Consider the following 25,249-nt stretch of genomic DNA (forward strand, 5'->3'; position numbering starts at 1 on the left):
CAGGGGGCATGACACTGTGATCCCAGGGAGTCCCTTCCAGCCCTGTGTTCAAAGCATCATTGTTCTGGAGTGTCCATCTGAAGCAGCAACTCAGTGACAGAAATAATTAACTCCTCTTAAGAATAAGAAGATGAATGCCAACACTGAACCATGTTGGAAACACTTTCTTCTCAGAAGCTCAATGTTCTGTATGCAAAAGTCAGGGATTTCAAGGATAACACAAAAGATGCCGGGGGGAAAGGACTCCCCTGTTCCCCTCTGACTGCCTGTGTAGAGAGAAACCTTAAGTACAAAATCACAGAATAATGCATTATTCAGATACAAAATGCAGCTCCACTAATAAACTTTTTAACATCAAAGGGCAATGTTACCATTAGACTGCAAGCAAGTTGCTGTGATTACAGAGCAATTTTCTTGTGAGACAACTGACTTAAAAATAAATAAATAAATGCAAAGCGGTTTTCCAGGGTGGATGAGTTTGTTCCCTTTTTGCAAACCCTGTGGTGAATTCTAGCAGGACAGATGAAGACCAAACAAGAAGAAAAGGCATGCTTCTTAACTACCAGCTACAGCATGACCCCTCCATCTCCAAAGGGGCTGTAGCAGAGCATTAGGACATGTTCCTTGATTAGCAGAGGCATCCAGAGGTACCTACTGTTTGGTCCCGATTCTGCCATGTGTGAGTGCAATCTGGCAACACGCTGGTGGGATGGACCTACTCCAATCACATGCACGAGTCTCTTTGTGACCAGATGATTGGGAAGAACTACCTGAAGCAGCTGGAACAGAAGACTGTCATACCCCCTAGATAAGATTTTTAGGGCTAGTGCTGCTGGGATGAATTCATGTTTGCTACTTCTGTGAGGGACTGCAATCAGTTGTAGGGACCAGCCCTCCTGAGCTAAACCAAGTGCTCTCTTCCCACAGCTCAGGATCTGCACTCTGATATATGGGAGTACTCCCATGGGTTAAGTGTTTTTATGTGAAGATACAAAGGAGGTGACAAGAAAAAGAAATCTATCACAGCAACTGATGAGTACAAGAGAAAAAGAGTCCTTGGGGAACTAGGGACAGAGCAACTATTTAGGTTTCCTTGATTCCTTTCCAATGACTAACTCCTCTTCACAACTCTGAACTCTGGCTTTATAAGATGTCAGTGATAATAACTGCAGTTAGTTCTTCAGCTGCTCTTGGATCCAGTCTTTGAACATCTCCATGCTTATTTGCATTCTGCTATGTTCAACCTGCATAGCATCATATGCTGTGTGTAATCACATTTATTAATTTATCTGGAAAAAGATGTCTTCAAAATCAGCAGTAAGTGCCAGATTCTTTCTCCAGTGACCAGTAGTGACATTGTTCCATGATATTGCAACTGTCTTTCCCTGTTAGCTAGATCCCCACAATTCACAGTTAATAGATTTCTTCAAGACAGGTGAATGTGCCACTGTAGGCCAATTTTATGAATATTTCTAGAAACAAAGTAAGCAAATTAATATTTTAAAAGGGACTTTGAGGTATTGCTATTTCCCTAATGCTGTTGTAAGCAGAAATGTCTGTATTTCTTATTGTCAATACACTACCCTCTTGGATCCAGCATGGACAGCAGACACCACAGCTAGGCTTGAGATACTTTGTTGAGTACTTTACATGTCAAATGACATTATTTGAAATATCAAATAAGAAAGTAGCTGCTCAAAAGAGCTTCCCACATGAATCAAGAAGAGTAAACAAATGGGACCCAGAGAACCTGGCATATGTGTAGCCCATTTATTGCCTTAAGATGTTTTCTGCTGCAGTACTTTGTTTTTGAATAAGCCATCTTTTGCTGAAAGACCATGATCTTCAGAGTCTGCTGTGATAGCTCCACAAGAAGCAGAATGGCAGGTACCTCCCCAAGCCCCTCAAGGGAAACACGGCAAGTACTTGGCAACCGTGGATCAAAGTCCAAGAACAGTGTGAAATCCCAAGAAGAGTAAAAGTTTCAGATTTGAGAGGGGGAGAATTTGACTGGTCTGAGAGGGCCAGAGATGCACAGTAACTGAGATACCTTTGTTCACCATAAGATATTGCTTTACTGGCTTTCCAGATTGCTTTAAACATCAGGCTTCATTTGTGCCTTTCTGTATTATCATAATATCATAATGGGCACTCTCATTAAAAGAGAGCTTTTTCTGTCTTTTTGTTTATTCTGCAAGCCTTCTTGTTGGTGCTCTTTCTTTATCCTTTCTATCTTCTGCTATATCCAGGTTTAGAGATTGATGGGATGGCATGAGATGCTGGGGTTCCTTGCAGACTTTGTAATGTTTGAACATCAAAGGTTTTGACAACTAAGCTTGAAGAGTAAGATGTTCTTGATACTTGTCAGACAGGTGTAGGTGAATGCTTATCTATCTAGCCTTTCACAGCCATTTAATACCATAGGAAAGAACTTTTATTTTGGTTTTTGGCAAACATCACTGCATCTGTGGTTTTGCTTGTGGTTTTGTCCCTTATTAGTATGGAATTAAATTCAGCCCATTCAATGCTCACAAAAGCTTCTCCACTGATGACAAGGGAAAATGATGCAGTAGACTCTTCTGTAAGCTGGGCTTGCTTATGTGTTTCAACACTTCTCTATGAGGATGCTCTTTGCGGTGGGAGGAAAGGGAGGAAGGGAGAGCAGGTATTCCAAACATTGTCCTGTCTGCTTAATCTGCCAACAAATCAAGATTTATTGCTGACCTTGCTCACTAGGACAGACAAATGGAGTTGCCAGTGATGAGCATGGGCATGAAGGAGCTCTCATCACAAAAGGTAGAAAGCTTTTGTGTGGATCTAGTTCTCCCACTGAACTAGCTCACATGCCAACACCACATCAGGGATGCAAATCCAGAGAGCCCTGAAGACATCCCAACACAGTTCTGCTAACACCACTGGCACATTGCTGGTTACAGAAAAACAGGCCCAACTGGAAACTCGTCAAAATGCTGGTTCCCACTTCTTAGCCCAACCTGGTGAGGCAAATTCCCATTTTAATATTAATTTTTAATGTTTGACAGGCAAGTCAGCAGTAGCCCTTCATCAGAAAATCCAGTGGCTTCCTTCTTGTCTTCTTAAGAAAATTTCCACCCTGCCTTGACCACTGCAACAAGATGTTGTCATTCTTCCAAGTCACTTCACTGAAACACCAAGACGAGGAACTCCGGGAACTTTCAAACTGGTTTTCTGCCTGTTCAGTTCAGTTTCACTTAATAAATTCTAACAAGTGAAAATAATAATAATAATAATAATAATAATGTCCATCCTATTTAAATAAAATTGTCTCCTTCAATTCTAACTCCATTGTTCAGTGAGGCACACAGGGTGCCAAGGGAGGCTATACAGCCTCAGTTTTGCTCTCTGGGTGAACTGAGGGGAACACAGGCACTGCATAATTTGTTCTAAGATCAGTTTTCCCCAAAGTGCAAAAGTTCCAAATATACAACTCCTGGCTTTAGGAAGGCTGCACAGTGGCTGGTTATTACAGCTCCTGTAGGAAAAATCCAACTGCTAGTTTTCCAGGTCCTCCAAAGCACGTTTAGGTCAGATGGAGGGCACCAGTGTAAGAAACAACCCACATAACAGAAAGTGGTAGTTCTTCTGTACGCTTCCTCTTTTATATACTCTTTGCGTATATATCAGCAGATCATGGGTTGAATCTTTAGTATCGACTTGGTGTGGCCATGCCTAGGTCCTAGCTTTTGGCAGTCACCAGAGGTGCAAAACTCTTGACTAAACATGATGTTTCCAAAAAACCTTTTCTAGAATATTTTGCTCTGCAGAGAATCTACTGTCTATTTTTTTATGCCCAGTTTCAGGACATGGATAAGTCATTAATGGTACAGGGAATAAAGAAAGCTACAGCAGCTATAGTACAACTAAAATGGAAGTGTTTCAATGACTGATTCATCTAGCGCAGCAGAGTCTTAAGACACCTGGTCCCTTCCTTCAAGGAGCTCATTTGTAAAGACTTAAGAAATGTGAAAACATTGACTTATGCAGCCTGTCCTATGAAAATACTGCTGGATTGCAGAACTCAGGGAAATACTTTTAATGCAATCAGCAGCTGATGAGTTAGGATTTCATTGGAGCCCAAAAAAAGCTGCCAGATGAAGTTTATGACTCAGGCCAAAACGAAGTTAACCTCTATTTTTAGATCTAGTGCTAGTATGCATTTCCGGATTTAGAGCAAAATTCCAGTTGCAGCTGGGCATTAAAGATCAGGTGAGGAAGTCTAACATTAGCTCTATCCCTTTGGACCCCTGTTGTCTCCATCCTACGAACTCGTAGGTGCTTACTGGAGTGAGCTCTAAACCCAGTCAGTGCCGTACCACATACATCTGCCCCTTCTAGTCAGAGCCCCACACTTAACTCTTAATGTGATATTCCCATGTTAAAACTAAAAAGACAACCACTAACATGGTGAGTCCATTTATACATCACTCCTCTCCCATCCTTCTGGCATGGATTTCAGCCTGAACCCCAACGTTATTTTTGGACATGGTTAAACCAAACTTTAGGGAGAAAACCTCTACAGGCACCAGCACCAAATCTAGTTTCTCTTTGCCCCGGTCCAACACCTAATCTCAAATGGTCCTGTTATTAGAACTTAAAACTGATTTACAAACCTAGATTTAATGATAACACTGGTTTTAAAGATCCTGTCTTCATTGGAGCTAGGGATTAGTGTGGGATCAGGAGGCACTCCTGGGCTAAACCTCAGGTTTGGAATCAGCAAAGGCTGTGCCAAAGGTGGGCTGGGTCTGAAGGAAGGCGACGATTACGCCTGTGGCTGGGTAAAGGCTTGGGCTGCGAGCTTTAAGGGTTTTCATGCAGTGCTGCTGGGCAGGTGCTTTGGGAGGCAGCAGTATCAGCATTTGCCTGCATTATCTTGGCATGCTGCCCCTGCTGTACCCAGCAAGATCTGACCAGCGTTTGTCCTGTACATGCTTCACCTGTCCTCCGCCTTTCACCAATGCCCACATTTCTGAACTACAGTAAGTGCACAGGCATGCTTTCCCCTTCATGAATCTCTAAGCCGGTTAAAAAGGACATCAGCTAAAAATTCATTTAAGGGAACAATAAGGAAGTATCTGACTCATGGGTAGGCTGACAAACCTTGGGAAGGTTTTCTCTCGAGAACTGAAATTCCTAGTTTAGTTTCTTGCCAACTGAAATTAATGCCAGCTATAATTGCCCATGAGTCATTGATCCAGCTGTGTGTTGTGGTCGCTTGGGTGTATTTGGCCTGTTTGAGCCATTGCGGTTTTCTTTTGTTAAGTATCAAATGGCTTTTATATCGTCTAGCAATGCACTGCATATCACTGAAAAAGGCTCTGGAACCCAGCATCAGTAAGTGCCTGCAATCATGTCTTTTTCTTTTTTTTTAACATCTGAGCTATTTTTGAGCTGAACAGAGGGCTGAATGCTATAATATCTTCCTTCCTGTGAATACACCACTTATCTGATTACTGAATATTGCAATAAATTATGCCCCCTACAATAATTTTACATAACCTGCTGGAGATGCAGCATAGAAAAAGGACTGTGATTACAATAGGAAGATTACAACCAAAATAGTTTACTTACAAGATATTTTCAAGTCTTCTTGCACAAGTTTTTATATGTGAGTGGAACATTATTATCCTTACCTTAGTTTCATTATTCACTTTTCAGAGATGAAATATGCATTTATACGTACTAGTCACAAGCCTCTGCAGATGGCTGTATCTTGTACCTCATACTATGGCTGGAATTAAGCAGGGCAGAAAGTGAAATCAACTCAGTCCGATAAAACCTCGGCTAAAATTTGGTCTCAGGTTGGGCAGAACTTCAGGTAGTTCATCTGAACCCTTCTTGCACTTCCCTGCTTTGATCTCAGATGATATTGAAATACCTTTTCCTCTTCCTGCCTCGTAAGGGTGCGATTAAGATTATATATGGTGGGATCAGCCAATATGCTTTGTTCACCCGTGTTGCACTCCCAAGCCTTTGATGCAAAAATGCTTCTAGCACCTGGGCCAACCACCTACCCTTTCCTAGAGGAAATCCATCTAGTAAGACAGCAAGCAGTTCTCTCCCCTGGTTTCTGCTCCTCCTACACCGTTGCAACCCTCATCAGGGTTACTTTGATTTAGAGCAGCGTATTTTCGGTGGTACTGGGGTGTTGCAATTGTGATGGAAAGGAATTACAGACAGACTGTGGGGTCCCTGGTAATGCAAGGAGACAAAGCTGGAAATCCAACTGTTTGGTCTCTGTTGGCTTGTAGTTGTATCTGCTTTCTTTAACACAAAACTCCTCTTTACGACAGATTGCAAATACATACAATATGGAATTTGTATGGTAGGTGCAAGCTCCTGAGGATATTGCTGTAATTTTCCATTGAAAATAGCATTTAAAACAGAAAACAAGGTTTTAGAAGCAGATTAAATCCAGATGGTACCAGGAAGCTGATGCAGTCTTGATTTTAAGTTTCCACAGTTGAGTGTGCCTGGTCTACCAAAGTTAGAAAGGACCAGAATTCGTCTTAGGCCTGCAAATGAAATAATGCACTTTTTGGCCCGTAGAAGTCATACATTCAGGTGCATGGGGTGCACCACTCACAACTGCAGAGCTGTTCCACCCGTAAGGGCACACCAGCCTCAGGGGTGAGATGACAGCAAAGAAACCCTGAGGGATACCCAAATCAAAAGCACATCACTGTACAAGGTGGCACCATGTGGGCTTTGCATGAACCAAGTCTGAAAGCAATTCAGCTATGTTTGTGCAATGTTGCACAGACCTGTTACGGAGTTAAAGTCTCCCGTGAATATGGCTACATGGCTTCTGCGCCACAGCTGGTAACTCTGTGAGGTTTGGTGTTGCACTGTGTGACATTACCACAGAGGGATGAAGCAGCCTGAGGGGTCTCTACACAAGAGCAGATAACTCCAAAGACCATGCACATGGCAGTCACCCACCTTACCAGGGACCGACAGTACCATTGCAAAAGAGGCAGAGGAGCAGCACAGCTGTGAGTTCAAATCTGTCTACTTTAAACATGATTCAGAAGCCATGATTAAAAAGAATAATCACCTAAAACCTTCAAACAGAGAAAAGGTCAACTCCAGTGGATAAATGGCTCCTACAAACATTTCATCCTTTATCACTGTGGGAGTCCTTTCTTAGAGTTTTAGTGGTACTTGTAAACTTTGCCTTGTTCTTTGATGTGAAAATGCTTTATGTGTCTCGCTTACTAATTGCTGAACACCTGAGAGAGCAGAAAAGACCAGCCAAAAAACCACAGGTGCTTGGAAAGTCAAACACTGAAGAGCAATAAAGAAATTAGATGAGTGCTGCCATTTATGATTTTAATTATTATGAGCTAATTCAGCTACATCCCAATAAATGGGAATTGCCTTGCCTTATTCTAGCAAGACATAAGCTTGCTCATCCTCTGCAAGGACTTACGCCAGACTATGGAGAACAGACAGAGTGCAGGAGTGTGAATTCAATATCTGGAGAAAAATTGTCATAAACCTGATTCTCACAACTGTGTATTTCAGGGAGAGCCTGTGCATTTTCACCCCTTCCATGAAGTCATGTGCCCATAGCAAGATTTCAGAGCTTCACTGCTATGTTACAGGATGAGAAGCAGCCAAGAGAATTATGTCAAACAAATTCATGTCCATATAAATTATAAAGTAAAGCCCACAGCAGTATCTTTTTCATAATAGCGTGATGATCCTGTCTGCCAGAAACCAACATCATTGGTAATGCTTATCTCTCAAAGCAGTTCTATGTATCAATTTATATTTCAGGCACTATCTTGCAATTAAATTTCTAGGCTTAAAATGCCTGTTTTCCACTCCCTCCCCCCTTCCAATTCTATGTCCTCCAAGATTAACAAAACCTCCTCTGTGCCAGCAAATTAATCACACTACAAAACTAAACCGTTCATTAGAGCTGCAGCATACCACAACTGCCATTAAAAACTCAATATTGCTATTTTCTGTCTTTAATTTTATGGTGCTGTTTGCAGCAGCCTCTCCTCTAAGTATATGCAACACCACAATAAACACAGTGATAAGCCCTGAACCGCAGTGAGTATTGATGTGCCACAAGCTTGCAGTGTGTTACGACACCAGACCCCCTGTCTAGGGGCTTTTTGATGTATGCAGTGTGGAAGTTCTCACACACATTGCCTCATGCAGGACTTGCCAACACCCCCCCGAAGGGTCCCGCTAGCCCATGTTCACTGATGCTTTGCTGCAGAGGATGAGCAGAGATGCAGCTGCACTGCTGACTTGAGCAGTGACCTTGCCAGTGCCCTCTCTCGCTGTCCAACCACTCTTTTCTGGCCTTTCCTTCCAACCTCTTCCCCACCAGAAAAATCATTAGTCTTCTTTCTTCCTGATCCTTCACCTTTTTGGAAAGAACTGGCTGATCTAGGAAACAGTGACGAGTTACGCAGGATCTCCTTTGTCCTCTACTCCAGCGTTTTATAAGTTGGCTGGTGGCAGGCTTGGGCATGGGTGGGCTGCCCTTCCTACCCTCATAGCCTGGGGGAACTGCCTTTGGACTTTCATAACCTTAGATCCTCAGGAGATTCCTTTTTTTAATTTAAAATTTCTATTTCTTTTGTTTTGTTGTTAGGAATACATAGAATTTTAAACTTGTTCTGCAAAGATAATGCTGTAGAGCAAGAGACAACCTTGCATTTTGTATAGAAGCAAGATGGTGTCCCGTGCTTATATAGAAAATAATGAAAATGTTTCATAGTTTTGGACAATCAGGATAAAAATATGGACTGTGTCTTATCTGCCTGCCTCTGTTCAATCAAAAGCTGAGCTCCTTCACCCTAGTATGGAAGCTGAAGTATATACCATGGTACCCTGCTCCTAGATACCTCCTTTCACGTTCAGCAAAGAAACAGAACAAGAAAGCAAAACTGCAGCCCTTAAACAAAACACAGACACTGGCCCTCTAAAGGACTGGCTAGATCCCCGGGCAGTCTACAGGAAAATGCAGCAACCCTATCATCAGATCTCCTCAAACCCTGCAGTTTGCCTGAGTCAGCTATTGCATTAAGCACTGGAAGGAGCCCTCAGGCTTATGCACCTCTGACTTGCAACTGAATTATGCATGATTGTAAACATGCAAAATGAACCCTGGCCTCCAAGCCTTGCTGCATTAAGAACCCCTTTATATAGCTTAAGCAATGAGGTCTTAACCTGAGGGCAGCAGAGCTTTGAACATAGCCCCTATAAAAGGCACTTGGGCTGGTGTAGGCTGCGGTCCTGACTTGATGAAGACAATGAAGCCAGAGCTTTGCTGTAGGACTCTCCACCATGTCCTGCTCTCACTCACCCTGAGGTGCAGAAGGCAGATCAAAGGCACACCAGGAGGTACAGCCCTGGAGAGTCATCTCTCCCTTAGAAACTGTGGGAATTCACCAGGACTCAGGCAAACTCACCTCTCCTCCAGGAAAAACATCTGCCATGTTGTCGTGGTTTAGCCCCAGCCAGCAACTAAGCACCACGCAGCCGCTTGCTCACTCCCCCTACCCCGATGGGATGGGGGAGAGAATCGGAGGAGTGAGAGTGAAAAAAACACTCCTGGGTTGAGATAAGAACAGTTTAATAATTGAAATAAAATAAAGTAAAATAATAATAATAACAATATAATAATAATAGTAATAATAATATACAAAGCAAGTGATGCACAATGCAATTGCTCACCACCCGCCGACCAATACCCAGACAGTTCCCGAGCAGCAATCGCTGCTCCCCGGCTAACCCCCCCCAGTTAATATACTGAGCATGATGTCATATGGTATGGAATAGCCCTTTGGTCAGTTTGGATCAACTATTCTGGCTGTGCCCCCTCCCAGTTTCTTGTGTACCTGGCAGAGCATGGGAAGCTGAAAAGTCCTTGACTAGCATAAGCAGTACTCAGCAACAACTAAAACATCAGCATGTTATCAACATTCTTCTCCTACTAAATTCAAAACACAGCACTGTGCCTGCTACTAGGAAGAAAATTAACTCTATCCCAGCTGAAACCAGGACACATGTCATTTAAAAGCACCTTCTTGCCTTCCATCACTCCTTACCTAAATGTGCAAAGGGGAAGACAATGAAACTGCCAGTGAAACTTGCTTTTCTATAGCACACAGATCCCCAACTCTTGCTTACAAAATAATTGTGTTAATCTTGTAGCTTTCTTGCTCAAATAGTACAGAACAGCAAATCAGCTCAAGCTTTCAGATCTGAAATATAGTCTCCAGCACTCAACTGCTCTGATTTAATATACATCAACAGTACTCGCGCATTACTAGCAACCTCAACTGCTTAACAAAACACTTCCTTACACAGTCCTGGTGTGTATTTTGCATGTTGTAACCATATGTGACATATTACGTTGTGTAATATCATAGTTCTGTCTATGAACCATAGTCGACCACTTGGCTTGCTCATAATATTCCATATTAAAATCTACCCTGAACCACAGAGCCATTTCTTGTTACGTCCATAGGAGTAGCAGTGTATCTGATGTGTTTTGCTCTCACGTACACACCAGCTTTTTCAGCTTTACCAAATGCTTCAGTCCTGAACAAGGACTCCAGGACTCATCAAAGAGTTTTTCCTGCACTTACCAGCAAGACTGTAACAGGCTTCCTCTGAAAACCAGAAGCACTGGCACTAAGCAACAGCATGCTATGGTAGCCATTAGCTGCAGCTCTGCTCTCCTCCAGATTGCTTATTTGCCTCCCACTGCCCACCCACGTGCCGGTAGCCTGCTAGGCATGCAGTGCCAAGGCTGTGCCAAGCAAACTGCTTCTCCCCAGGCACGCTGCAGGATCTGCTGGGAAGCTGGAGCAGTGTTTAGCTCCCCGTGTGCTGTCGGGCACCAGGACCTCCAGGGTCCTGCTCTGCTGCCTGCACGAGCACCTGGAGCTGGAAAACAGAGCAGAGCAGGGAGAGGAGACGGGACACGCACAGGGGGCAAAAAACTAAGATTAAAGTTAAACTGATTTTGCATGAGAGTTTGCAAATATAAATCAGTCCTCTCTGATGGGAGAAATATTACAAAGGGAAAACAGTGATCCTTATCCCAGTGCTGGGGTGTGAGGAGGTGCTGAGGTGCTCACTTTGATCCTGTGGCTCTGTCCTGGGATGGAGAACCCGAACAGTGCATCAAAAGTATGGCAGTGGGATAGCTGGAGGAATCTCTACCTGCCCATCCAGCTGCAGCTTTCCCATCCTCTGTATTTCATTCTTTTCTCAGGCAAGAGCTCTGTTTCCTTTGGTGATACTTGTGATACTGTGATTATTTCTTCTTTTTGTTTTTAAGTGTCTGTCAAAAAGATCATCAAAGCAACACAGTTTTGTCTTAGACTTCTCCTACTCATTAGTGTGTGTGTTTGTATACTTGTGTGTATCTGCAGTAAAGAAAACAGAAGCAAATTAGTTGACTGTTACCTTCATTCCCGGTGCACAAGCATGTATTTTACATTTTTATGTAATGACCTTCTTCAGATACCAGTATCACACAGAAAAAAGACCTGGAGCCAAAATACCCTTCTCTTAGCGCTGGCAGACTAGCTACGCAAAGGAGCTAACAGCTGCATACTACATTTCTTCAAAATTTATAGGTTGCTATTAAACCAGCCCTGTCATGGGTTGGGTGGCTAAAAGTTTAGGGCTTTCCTTATTTATTTTCATTGCTTCGAACTTTGCAGATTCATTTTCATTCTTCCTTGGGGAGCCACATTTTAAACCTCTCCCGAGGTGTGAAGCAGCACTGGAATCATTCTTCTTTAGCAAGGCAAGAACTTCTTGCCTGCCCATTTTCTTCATTCCTTCTCCCCAGCACATGCCCCTGCCTCCCTTTCCCTGCCTACACAAGGAACTTCAGGGTTGCTTTGGTGGTCTTGCTCTAGACATGGGTAAACAAAGGCTTGGGCACCACAGCTTGAAATCTGAAGCTGTTTGGTGACCATGGCAGGGATAGCAAATGTTTTGGCTTCTGTAGAGCTCAGCTCCCCACCCCTTGGCTCCCTGCTCCCCTCCCACCCCTTGCAGGACAGGAGGGGGCACGCTAGTTGTCCCATGTCTACTGTCCTCTTAGACACCCAACACCCCCTCTTCCCCTGGGATTTTGAGAAGCCAGGCTACACTGGTGAAACAAGGAGCACATCTCTCCCTCTCCTCCATGGCCCTGAGAAGGTGGCAATGGGTCAAGTCATAACCTTATCTCTTAAATCTTCTCTAAACGAGATTCAGTTCAGATTCTTTTAAAAACCAAATGTGGCCAAGGGGAGATCTCTCTTTTTTGCCCTTAAATAATTCAAGGAGGATCCCCCAAAAATTTTGCTGGTCAAGCATTTTCCAGGCTGGCTTTACGGCTTTGGGCACCCAACTTAGAGCAGTTTTAAAGGGGCTGATTTTCAGAATGGGCTTAATGTGCACTTTCTTCTGAAAAGCCTAGTCTTACAAGTGCCTCTCAAGAGGGAAGGTATAAAAACACCCAACTTGACCAGTGTACTAAGAATCCCAATCTTGGTGCCTATTCTGTCTCCAGCCAAGATGCTCAGAGACACAAACAATTTCTATGAGCCAACAAAAGCCCCCATGACAGAATGTGCTACTGCATAAAATACAGTGTTCAGAGCCCTGGAGATTAGAAACCATTATTTAGTGACAGCTCAGCTTTCACAGCAGAAGCAGTAAAAAGCTGTTTCACAAAATAGGTGTATCGTAAATATCATAAATACCTTTCCTTCCAATCACCATGAAATCAGTCCATAAGTAGATGAGGAGATCTTCAGACACAGCTCGACTGATCAGCTCTGGTCCAGTGCTTTGCTCCTGATCTAGTGGATAAGTAACTTTTGGACATGAAATATTCCTGATCAGCATGTCTTTTTCCATGAGCAGGATGATTTATTTCTTAGTAGGATCATGTGTTTACTTACTTGGGCACTGTCTTCCATGCATCTCCCAGTCAGAGTACCAATCAAGTGGAAATTGTTTGAGACAAAATCTTGGACATTAAAGCAGCAACCTATTTCCACCTGATCAGCAAATTCACATTTATGGTTGTACACTCTTTGGTAACTTCTGGTCTGTATTTGAACCAACCCATTGACTACAGTGAACAGAACATTTTATCGTTGTTACCTGGAGTTTGTTATTTCTGCGCCCCGAAGAAACTGCACCTGAGCTTTCAATATGTTTTAAAGTTCGGCTGAGCTAAAAATGGTCAAGATCAACATTGACACTTTAGAGAAATCACTGAAAGCCTTCCTGGGGCTGCAAGTAATATTAAAAGCTGTTATCCTTGCTTAAACTCTGTTGATGAACATGACTCAGCCCTTTCCCTGAGGCCAGTTCAGAGTTTTGCATCTTGTCAGTGTTGAGCAACATACTGCCTATCTGGTGTGCTTTGTTTATGGACAGGCTGTTTGGATTGACATTGGAAAAAAGAGACCTGCAAGAATAACTGTGCAGAAAAACATGACCCTATGCTCTCTCCAAGCTCTGTGCCAGCCAGAAATACCAGCCAAACCAGTGCCAAACTGGAGACTGTGTGGCTGTATCAGCATGGCACTGAGCTCAAACGCTCTTTTCATGAGGGTTTGACTCCCATAGCCTGTGATTAGGCAACTGGATATTGCACATTTTTAATTTAGCAAGGCCTTTGGCATTGTTTCCTACAGTCTACTAATAACCAAACTGGTGTGGTATCAACTGGGTAACTGGAATATAAGGTGGGTGGAAACCTGGCTGCTCAAAGGATTGTGACCAGCAGAATAAAATCCAGCTGGCAGCCCACAGATTAACACCTTTGTTAATACCAGAACAGGGGAATGGAGAGAGATCTCAGCAAGTTCACAAAACAACACCAAGCTGGGGGAGTGACTGGCATGCTGATAGGTCAGGCTGCTATTCAGAGAGCTGGACAGGCAGGCGAGAGGGTGGATGGGAACATCATGAAGTTCAGCAAAGGCAAATGCAAAGTCCTGTGTCTGGGATATGATAACCCCCTGCAGCACCACAGGCTAGGGCTGGCTGGCAAGCAGGGATCAGTCTGGATCTGGCCTCCCAGCCCACATGGTTTGCACACCACAGCTGGAGGTGCGGTCAGGTCCGGTAGCAGCCATCTCATGGCACCAGCCCTGCAAGCTGCCACCTGCAGCAGAGCTCATGAAGAGGTGAAACACCATGCAAGAAGCTGGGCTTTCCCCATGCAGGCAAAGCTGATGTAGCAAGGATTGCTCCATATAAACCAAGTGGAGTAAACATGGACCTGGCTTCCTGCACTCCCCCATGAAAAGAACAAAGATATGTGGGAGAAGGGTGGAGGTGCTATGGCACTGCTGTCCACATCACTTGCACAGCCCTTGGCAGCTTCTCTGGATCAATATACAGTTCCTTTCCTCATCCAGGGCAAGTCCACTGCCACCTGAACTCAGCTGAGGAGTCCTTCCTGGGGCATCAGTCTACTCCAGCAGCAGAAAGAGATGTCTGTGCCTGTGATTTCTGTGAAGGCTCAAGTCTTCCACTGTTTCTTACCCAATCTGAGGGCTGTGCGTCCTGCACCCTTTCGCTTCACGGGTAAAGGCACAAGGCTTCTGCTGAAATTTTGAGATGACCAAGGCTCGGTGTAGAGCCTCACAGGGTGTGAGCTCAACAGGTAACTTGCTAGCAACAACTTTCATCCGAGGATACGCAAGTGGACTCATAAATGTATATATGCTAGCTCATGGCAAATCCAGTTATCTCAGGCTGAAAAACTCAGCACTGACAGCACCCTCAAGTCTGCAACTCAACTAATATCCCATTTCTTAACCGAAAGATTCTGAGGTCACTGAAAACATTCGGTCTTTAAATTTCATGACTACATGATTTGCTTTCCTCTCCTCTTTCAACCTCAGGATAAAACACTTACTGATATCTTCAGTAAAGCTCTTGCTTTGTGACTCTTCTCAAAATGCAGCAAGTCAAGCAATGGTGTTTCCCTCTGTTATTTACTGCTATCAATTTAAAATGCTTTTGTGTTATTTCAGAGAACTCATCTTTTACAACCTCTTCCTCTATCTGAATAGCAATTTGTTTGACTCATTACTTAGGAAAACACTTGCCATGCCAAATACACTACTTCAAAGCAGGGTTAAAACATACTTAAAATTACATTGCTCTGTTATTACTAACACTAACATATATTGAGAGAAAATTACATTACTCTGTTATTACTAACATATATTGAGAGCTATACTTACATAAGCAGTTGGATAAGGCTTAGCCACACATGCTTTTGTGCAGAAATCAGATTCTGGTATGGAAAAATACTCTATTTTGCATTCAGAATAACTGAGTATTTGGCTATAGATGAAAAGCAGTTTTGTTTTGTAAGCAGAGGTTAGTAATTATCAGACTTGCCCATAGCTGTTTCACTGGAGGTGGGAATATGAATATATTCATAGTTACTGGTGCTTTATAGAGAATTACGGCTCATGCTAACACTTATAAATTAAGTTTCTTTTTTAATTAATTTCTATAAATGCAGACAACCTTATACAAAATTCTCAGTTAAATTGTCTGACATAGAAATATATGGAAACCTCCCTTAAAAAAAAAAAAAAAAGAAATTATTTTACACAGACGACCTATTTTCATTTTCTGTCATCATGTATCTGCTTTGTTTTCCATCCTCCTCCTCCACTTGTGCCTTCCCTCTCTCTGTCCCCCTTTACGTTTCAGAGCTGCAGCATTTGCAGCACTACCCACAGCTGGGCTTCCCCATAACTGGCTCTAGGGGAGCCGGTAGCAGCTCACCCTTAAATCTTAAACGTGTGGCAATTGCGTTTGTGCTGGTGTTTCAAAGCAGGAAGCTCACAGAAAGGCTCAGGAGTGATAAAAAGCTAATGAAATGCCACATTAGGAGGAGGAAAAATAACTCCTGCGGGTGAGAATGATCCTTGGCACACCAGGAATGCTGAGGAAACCAGGGCCAAAGGATCTTTACCTTGCCACGTCCAGCACTGCTAAACCTCCCCACGGAGGCGAAGGTCACTGCCTGTTATTTATAATTAACGCCTGTGCTGCTGCAACACCTATGGGCTCTCGTGACGAGCAACAGCTTCCCTGTGCCGAGCAGAACGCTTGTCCCTGCTCCAAGGAGCCCGTTACAGCCTATGTTTGAGACAGGAGATGTCCACGGGGCAGCCTGGGGGATGGATGCGGGGAAGGGGAGGCAGTGCCACCCCATGTGACACGTGCCATACCCCTCCCCAGCCAGCTCAGGGTTATCCAGATTTGTGCAAAGGGCAGAGGGAGATCTGCCAGAAAAGTTTTTGAAAATCTGGCTTTGCTGTCATAATCAGGGTTTTTCTTTTTTCTTCTCCCCTCTCTTCTCCACGACAAAGAGCAGCACAGGAGAAAGCAGGAAAGAATTTGTTTGAAAATTTGGCAAAACAGTGATAGCAGATGATGCTCTCAGCCGAGAGGAAGCAGGGGGATACAGCTTCCAGGTGTTGAGGGATGGAGAGGGAAATAGAATATCAAAAGTTCTTAGGTCATAGCAACCTCAAATCTAGTCCCACTGGGAAAGCCCCCCCCATCTGCAGCCTGCACCTGCGGTGGGGACGAAGGACAGGTCCCTGCTTTGAGAGCAGAGATTTCTTCCTGCGCAAGCAGGGTGATATTTTCCCCTCTTGGAAAGAAAGTGGGAGGCTGCCTGCCTGTTCCTGGGAGCCTGGGCTGCATTTCTTTCCTCTGGCCAAGTAAATAAGGAAAATAAGATTCACACATAATCAGTGCATTCTTTGATACCCACTGAAGGCTTTAGGGACTTCATTTGGGCATTATCATGCATCCCATTATCACACTAAATCTCAACAACTCCAAAGAAGTCAATATTCAGTTAATATTTATTACATCTGCATCTTTGCTAAGGAAATGCAGATGAGGTTTTCTCTGCAGATCTAGCTACCAGAGAAAGATTTTAGTATTCTCTACATAAGAAAATACAGCAATGATATCCAGAGAGGTTTTTATTTTAATAATAATATTTTCCCCGTGTCTCTCATTGTTTCTGCTGATTTTCAACCCTTCCTCTCATGTCAGGACCTCAGTTGAAGCACAGAGCTAGGCTGTCCTATAATTTCTTTTGCTGGCTCCAAAGTCAAGAAAGCTTCAGAAGGTCAAAGAGAAAAACATGAAAGAGAAAAGTTAAGGGGGAAAAAACCTACTTATATTCCTTTTATTTCACATTTAACAACAGAAAGGGAAAGAAGGGGGTACACAGGAGCTCCTGTTTTGATGAAAAATCTACAGGTAAAAAAAAAAAAAAAGTTGCTCATTTTGAAATACTTCTGAAGGGAAATTGTTGACCGCTGCTACAGAAACATGCCTGTACTTCTTGTGTCTTAGTGATGCATGTGGCGCGTTGGCTCTAGCTGCACGGCATCAGCGTGACTGGAGCTGCCGGGGACTGCGAGAATCCTCTGCTCTGTGAAGTGGCAGTGCCACAAAACTGCATCTGTGCTTCCAAAGAAGAAAGAAAAAAACTCTGAAAGAAGCAGCATATGGGACATATGCCTGCTGTATGGCACTTTCACAGCCAGAGAAGAAGCAATTTTTGCTTGGGCATTGAATCTGAAGTCTTTTACTGGCAGTGGGGAAGGGGTCAGGGTGAGGAGCTGGTGAAATACAAACTGTTTGGTGTATTCATGCTGACAGTGCCACCCAGGCTCTTCATTCTCCTGTTCCTCTCACTCCTGAGACCTCCACACTCCCTTTATTCGCCTCCTCCCACCAGCAGACAGCTTGAGGTCTGGGAGCCTCTGCAGCATCACGCTCCCAGCGCTGCAGCTGGTGGGAGGAAATGTAGGTGGGGAATAAATGGGGGCCTTGCTAAAGAAGAACAACCTGACGCCAAAATAGCTTCACCTGATGCAAGTATGCCCCAAATGATGATCATCTCCCTGCTACTGTGAGCTCGAGCACAAGAGGAAGGTGTCTGGCCGTAAGTGTGTTGTCTTTGCAAAGCTGTTCTAATGTTCAAGTTCAGAAAGAGGTTCCTGAGGGTAGAGACAAGGAAACCACATCTTGTCTTCCAGCATGGAAGGGCTGGAAAGTATCTTTAAAGCCAGAAGGAAACATGCAGTAGAGAACTGCTGCTGCAGATGAGAACAATTTTAGGTGTCTGCAGATGATCAGTAAATTCCCTGCTTTTAAGTAGAGGAGAAAAAGGGAGGAAGTAGCTCTAGGTGGATCCAACACAGGGAAAATTGGGTCTTTCTCACTGCAGAGCAGACCACAGCTGGCTAAATAAGCACGCATGACCGTGGGTGGAGAGCTGGCAGCAGCCCTGAATATATGGCTTCTGTCACTGGGCAGGCAATTGCCTTTCTGAACATGAATCTTCCTTGGCCAAGAGGATTACTTTTGGCAATCAAAAGGCATAACAAATAGACTCAAAACCAAAGAAAAAGTGGTAAATGGAACATAGTGATGTGGTAAAAAGGTTTTTGCAAAAATGTGGGAGGTTGCATCACTCACAAGCAGCAAAGCCACCACCAAGCTATGCAAGATAACTGCAGTATCAGTAAATTACACATGCTGTACCAGCAGGCAGACCACCCACCTCCTACCTTAGATACGGTATCACTGACTCTCTGGGGAACACAGTGCTGTGGCTGGTTTCCTTTGCAACTTTGCTCAGGATGACTTTTTCCCCCCCGAGAGTCACAGACGCAGCATAAGTGGGAAGGTGCCACCATGGGTCTCCAGCCCAACCCTGTTTCAGTTAAAAGATTTTTACCCTAGGGAAAAAGTTGTTCCTTACAGCTAATCAAAGTCCCCCTTTTTCCAGCTTGTGTCTGCTGAAGTATATTAGGTAAAAATGTTCTAATTCTCTAAAATGCCAGGAGTTAATTCTTTGAGTAGGCTGTACTGTGACCATCTTTAATTTTGATTTCTAGTGTGATCACTTGAGAGGACAGAATGGGAAGTACAATAATTTAGATACACAGAATAGGAAGGAGTAGAAGAAGAAAAAAATATACAGGCTACCTAACAAAACAGGAGTAAATCAATCTCCGAAGGACAATTGGTTCTCCTGGGAACCCCGATAATGAAATCCACAAATGTAGGACAGGCTAAGAAAGACTGGATGTGGGACCTGAGACAAAGGTCTGGAGGTTACAACAGAAGCAAAATTAATAAAATGGTAAGCTCTGTTTCCAAGCATACAATACATGAATGTCCTAAGGAACCTGTAAAAATGACACTGAGGAAAGCTATTCAGAAATAGTAACTAGCCTGAAGACTCTGGTCTTCGCCACAGCCCCCTAAAGCCAGACAATGAGCCATTCAGAGGTGTTTTATACATATAAATAAACCACCTCTCTGTATTATTCCGTAACTATCTTCACATCAGTGGGAAATCATAATGTGTTAGAGAAAAACAAACCTAAGACTTTTAAATATAGCAGCACAAAAAATGGACTTTTACCATAAATATTAAATGAAAACCTGCAGTTGAGTGAACATCCTTTGCCATTTCTCATCATGATCATTTTTCTATAACCGGAGTAAATATTTCATAATAATAAAGCTAAATTTTGTTCTTAAAAATTGGGTTTGCTCAGATTTAGAGAGGAAAGTCTATTTCCAAAGTCAGAACAAGCATGCTGCTCTTCAATCCACAAGTTCAGCTGTGGAATAAAAATATTAAAAAAGAGAAGTGCTTTCACAGTGAGCCCTCACAGGGTCCCAGCTGCTGCAGTTGCTCTGCCTTCATTGCAGGAACCACACCCAAATCTCTTCTCCAGCCCCTATAACCCAACAACTACAGCTTGCTTATCATCATGCATAATAGCCCAGCAGCTCTCAACTGCTTGAGATCAGGGTAGGGTTAAGTGAGAACCAAAGATTTTGACAAAATCTTTGCATTTACCAGACTTTGACAAGAGCTCTGCAACTAACATATGGGCTTTTGTTAAAAGATAGAGATTTACTAACTACAGACAGAAGGTCCTCAGATATCTTTTTTCCCAGAAGAATATGCTGGTACACATTGCTAGAGAGAAAAGTGTGCCACCAACTGGTGATCAACAGCCCTCTGACATGGTCCTCTGCGTTTGCTTTCCAACTGGGCACTGAAAGAGCCCAGGCTTCAACTTGTGACTGCCAAGGTAGGGATCATCCCCATTTGTGTACCAACATTGCTTTCTTCAGTTGCTCATCCCTAAAATCAGCTCGGAATACTAAACAGGTCTGTCGCACTGGGTAGCAACGAGACCAGAGCCCAAGCTCTGATGGCTGTCCCCCATATGAGTCAATAGTGTAACCTGCAGCCAGCTTCCCACAATCAGAAGCAGAAGCCTGAGATAAGGACCCAGCCATTCATCCTTGTAGGAAAACTTCTGAAAAATGGCAGTCTTTACCCTAGGAAAAGATCATCTGACAGATGAGACAGGATAACTACTATAAATATGTAACGAGATGTCAGGAAGAAGCTGGGAATCAATGACATCTCTACAACTACCTGAAAGGAGGTTGTAGTGAGGTGGGTGTTGGTCTCTTCTCCCACGTAGTTAGCGATAGGATGAGAGGAAATGGGCTCCAACTGCGCCAGGGGAGGTTTAGGTTGGATATTAGGAAAAATTTCTTTACGGAAAGGTTGGTCAAGAATTGGAACAGGCTGCCCAGAGAGGTGGTGGAGTCCCCATCCCTGGAAGTGTTTAAAGAATGGGTAGATGTGGCACTTCGGGACATGGTTTAGTCTAGTCTACCCTTGATTGGCTTAGAGTAAACTTGGTAGTGTGGGTTAATGGTTGGACTGGATGATCTTGAAGGTCTTTTCCAACCTAAACGATTCTATGATTCTATGATTCTATGACATCAAATATTCAAAGAGGAAAGAAGATAGTAATGGGCTTACAAGAAGAAAATGAGGGAAAAGGAAACCCCGAATGCAAATCAACAATAGCAGATGGTTCAGAAATCAGTCAATTAACAGTGAACCAACACAAAGAGCATAAAATACCTGTTTAGGATCCCGTGCACCCCTCATCCCAAATACTTCTTGCCAGGCTGAGCCTCAATAAAGTTATTTATATATAAGCAAGAAACTCGGAAAGATGGAAAATGGTGGTCGTCCTGTAACGAGGCAATGCTCCCAATCTTGTTTCTTAGCTAGATGGACGCATTCAGACATAACTGGTTCATTTATAGTAATGCTGTCCTGAAGGTTTTAATTCAGCTTCAGTGGAAAGTCCCTGTAAATTAGAATCTGGCTGCAAGTAATCCTTAGAAATTCAGGTGTGCCTGCAGGTAATTATTTCTGTTTCTGATTAAAGGATGGTTTTCACATGCATTTTCATACAGTTTAGGGCTACTTGGTTAAAGTCCACACCAAAAATAGAGTTCTGCCATTTCCATAATCTCTGTGTGTGTAAATAACAATTTAGCCTTCTGCAGCATCCGAAGGGGCTGAATCCGTTGCTGTACAGTCTGTGCATGCAAGGGAACTGCAGCGTTGGAAATGTTTTGCTGTTGCTCAGGGACTCTCTCTGTAAGTAGCTCCAGCTCTGCAGGTGTGTGATTGGAAAAGCCAGCCTGCAGGTATTACCACACTTACACTGTGTCTACAGTTATTCATGTTCTTCCAGGTATATAAAACTAGCAGTCAGCTGGCTACCCAAATCCACTTTCTATTTTCTTAATATGAGCACCCACGGGAAGACTGAGATTAGGTTACCCACGGCAGCATCACTTGACAATGTTGTGAATAAAGGCAGTCAGTTCTCTATGGGCACAATTCTTTTTATCCTTACAACGTAATATTCAATGTATCTCTACTGAGTGAATGATTTATATACGGAAATGGGTAAGAAGCCGATACTGTTCTTAAAATCTAGTGACACAACCATTGCAATTAGCAGTAGTTCACAATAAAGCTGCAGCTGTCAGGGTATTATTCCCTGTTCAAGGGCCATGTCAGCTACTTCTCAAGAATATGTATGAGTGAGGAAAGCCAGGATTACGGATGATGAAGAAAACTACTAGACAGACTCTACCCTGATCTGGAAAGATCTGAGTCTCTGAGAGCCCACTGAAATGGTGGTGTTTTAAACCTCGCAGCTACCAAACAACCCAGTTTCAAATTGCCCATCAATGAACCATACTCTCATGCCACCCCTAATTTTTAATTTTTTTCCCTTTAAGCTGTACGTCCCTATGCATGTTGTGCTACCACAGCCATTTCGGATGAAACTGTAATTAGGTACGCTACTCATAAGCCTTTCAATATGTCACCTTCGACGTAGGCAGATGATGAACGTTGATGAATTTTACTGTAGCCCTGCTCATTATTCAGCCAAGGCTGTCTGTACCTCCTGAAAATAAAATGCGTAACAGTCACTTGTCATCTGCTGCAGCACAAACTACTTAAGAGACGACAACCCCTTTTAAATAGGAAGAAAGTGCAACTTTTCATTTATCATCAGCAAGAGTAATAATAACAACTACTGACCTGTGACCACAAACATGCCATTTCACAAACTCAGAGAAACGCAATTAAAATATGAGGGGGCCAAATATCACAGACAAGCTAGAAAGACGTGCAAATTGAGGTAAGTAAGGGAGTCTTTCGAAAGAGCACCAGTTTAGCACCAGGGGAAGAGACGAGTAAATACACAATTCTGTACATTATGCTGAATTATGTGAACAGGTTTCGTAGTCCTACCTTGTCACACTAATTCTATTTAAAATATTACTTTATCCTTCCCAAAGCTATAAACCCACAGGTTTTAAAAAGCAGGCCTTGAAATACCAATAGAAATATATCCGAGGAGGACAAATTACACACAAAGCCAAGACTGCCATGCTTTTTAAGAGGTTTTGATGACAGCGCGTGGCACTGTGCAAGTCTCTGCTCTGGTGTGCATCTCTGGACCACTACAGACTCTGCCTGTGGGCTTTGATGTGTTCCCCCCCTTTCAAGACCAGAGCCATCTCAAGGCAGGTGTCTGAGCAGCCGATCTCTCTCCTCCACAAATTTGCCTTCCTCCCCAATTCAATCAGCCAAAACCTAACAGAAAGAGGAGACAGCTATGCTGCCAGACTCCAGAAATGACCCAGTATCCTGACAGTTTTGCTGTGCCCAAGAGCAGTCGGCAACGCCGTGCTGGCACAGCCGATGATGCTCTTGGCCACAGCCGTTCCTTTGATTGCCATCAGTTACTGTTGCTTAAAACCATTACTCCTGGACTTTCTGCTATGCTGTGTAGCACTGCATTACCATCCAACAGGGCCAAATAGAAATTAAAAAAAAAAAAATCCTGATGAACAACAGAAGAGCCCCACACTGGCATCTCCCAGTAAAACTGTTTTTTGGCCAGGTAACTTGTTGCCACAATACCAGGTGATGCAGAATCCCAACAGGTTTTGCACTGCAGGCACCAAGCTTGTAGCTCCCACACAAAGCCTTGCATGGCCTCCTCCAGCTCCCCTACCCAAACAGAGGGTCTGAGAGGTGTTCAAGCAGGCAGGGACACCATGCATGGCAAGAGGGATCATGGGGTGCCACAGGCTGCTCCCCTGGGTTGCAGGTCCTATAGCAGGTCTCCTCCTGGTAGATATAAAAGTCGCAGCCAAGTACCTCCTATGGGCTACCCCCTCTCGGGGTCTGCCCCATGCCCTCAGCTTCAGCTCACATGGGGTCAACATCCAAATCTGAGAGCCAGAAGCTCCCTGTCTCTACTGCAGCCCCATCCTCTCCAACGTCCCCCTCTCATTGCTTTTTCCTCTTAACATCTTGGCAGACCTCCTGCATGCTAATAAGACAGCACTGGGCACTTGCCCAGCCAGTCACTGTCTCGGTATTAATTCAGATTTTAGATACCCCATGCAGCATCTCTGGCTGTTTGCTGGATGGCCGACTTGCCAGACACACAAAATCTGGGGGCTGGGGGAAAAAAGCAGATGACACAGCCCTGGCGTAAGAAAGCACTGCCTCTGAAAGGCAGTCCTGCTTGATTTCATCCCTTTGTTACCTCTAGCTCTAAAGAGAAAGCAGGCAGACATTTTAGATTCTAATCTCTGCCATAAAAAAAAGAATTAATAACAATAATAGCAAAACAAGTGTTTTCAGGCAGAAGAAAGCAAATAGCAACAACATTTCTTAAACTGTGTTAGATAAGAATGAAACAAGTGGATTTTATGATCTTCAAATGTCACTGTAGTGGACTGAGTATAAGTGATAAAATGGTTTCATGACTCTTAGAGCAAAATTGAAGCTGGAAACATGTATAAATAAAATTATTCCCAGTTTCCTAATAGCAGGCAAACCTGTTTTATATAAATAATTTAAAGAGTGACAATCTAAGTGGATTTCAGAAGGTTCCCCGTCTTCCTTTGAACTATTATCAAATAAATGCAACTTTGTCCCTTTGGACCTCTAATGAAAATCCCATCAAAATTCAATTTACAGAATGCTGAGACATAGTGCAAGCTAGGAGTGTTAAATGAATTGATTTGCCTTAAACAATTATTGAGACCGGATTTGTCAGTCACATTTGGATGTGAAAGTCTGCCATGTTTCAGTAGTAAGATGCTCCTGCTGTCAGAGCACTTCAGGCTAACAGTAGTCTTTTCTTTGGCAATCTCCCCACATGCCCCTGGATGAGCTGAAGACACCATCACGCATCTCTGCAGCCTGGCTGTAGGGCGCTCACCCTGCAGCGAACCTCCCATCGCTTGCCCACCAGCTTTGGCACTTGCCACTGGGACAGCTGGGGAGGACATTTCTCCCAGCTCTCCCCAGCTCCTATGCTGAAGAAGGCAGCTCCAGAGCAGGACTGATAGCGTGTGTAAAACCAGATGTGGTATGTGGGGTCCCAAGCCAGGGGACAGGCAGGGTCAAGCCCACAAGATGCATCTGACTCCCCTCCCTTCCTCAGCTAGCACAATTTTGGGATGTGGAACTTCTCCCCTCTCCTGCTTTCCACTTGGGATGTGAGATACCTGTTTCTCTAGTTACAGCTGAACTCCAAGACTAAATAAAAACAAAAAAAGTACAATAAAATTCTGCAAATAATGTATTTACCTCAAAAAAAAATAAAAAGATTAATCAAGAATTAGAAACTATCCGCTTGTTTCTGTCAAATTCAGCAAAGGGTTTGAAATAAGAATTGCTAGGGAAACTATAGCCAAAAAATAGAGGAGAAAGAGT

This window comes from Pelecanus crispus, chromosome 2 (genome assembly GCF_030463565.1).
Source record: "Pelecanus crispus isolate bPelCri1 chromosome 2, bPelCri1.pri, whole genome shotgun sequence".
Taxonomy (NCBI): domain Eukaryota; kingdom Metazoa; phylum Chordata; class Aves; order Pelecaniformes; family Pelecanidae; genus Pelecanus; species Pelecanus crispus.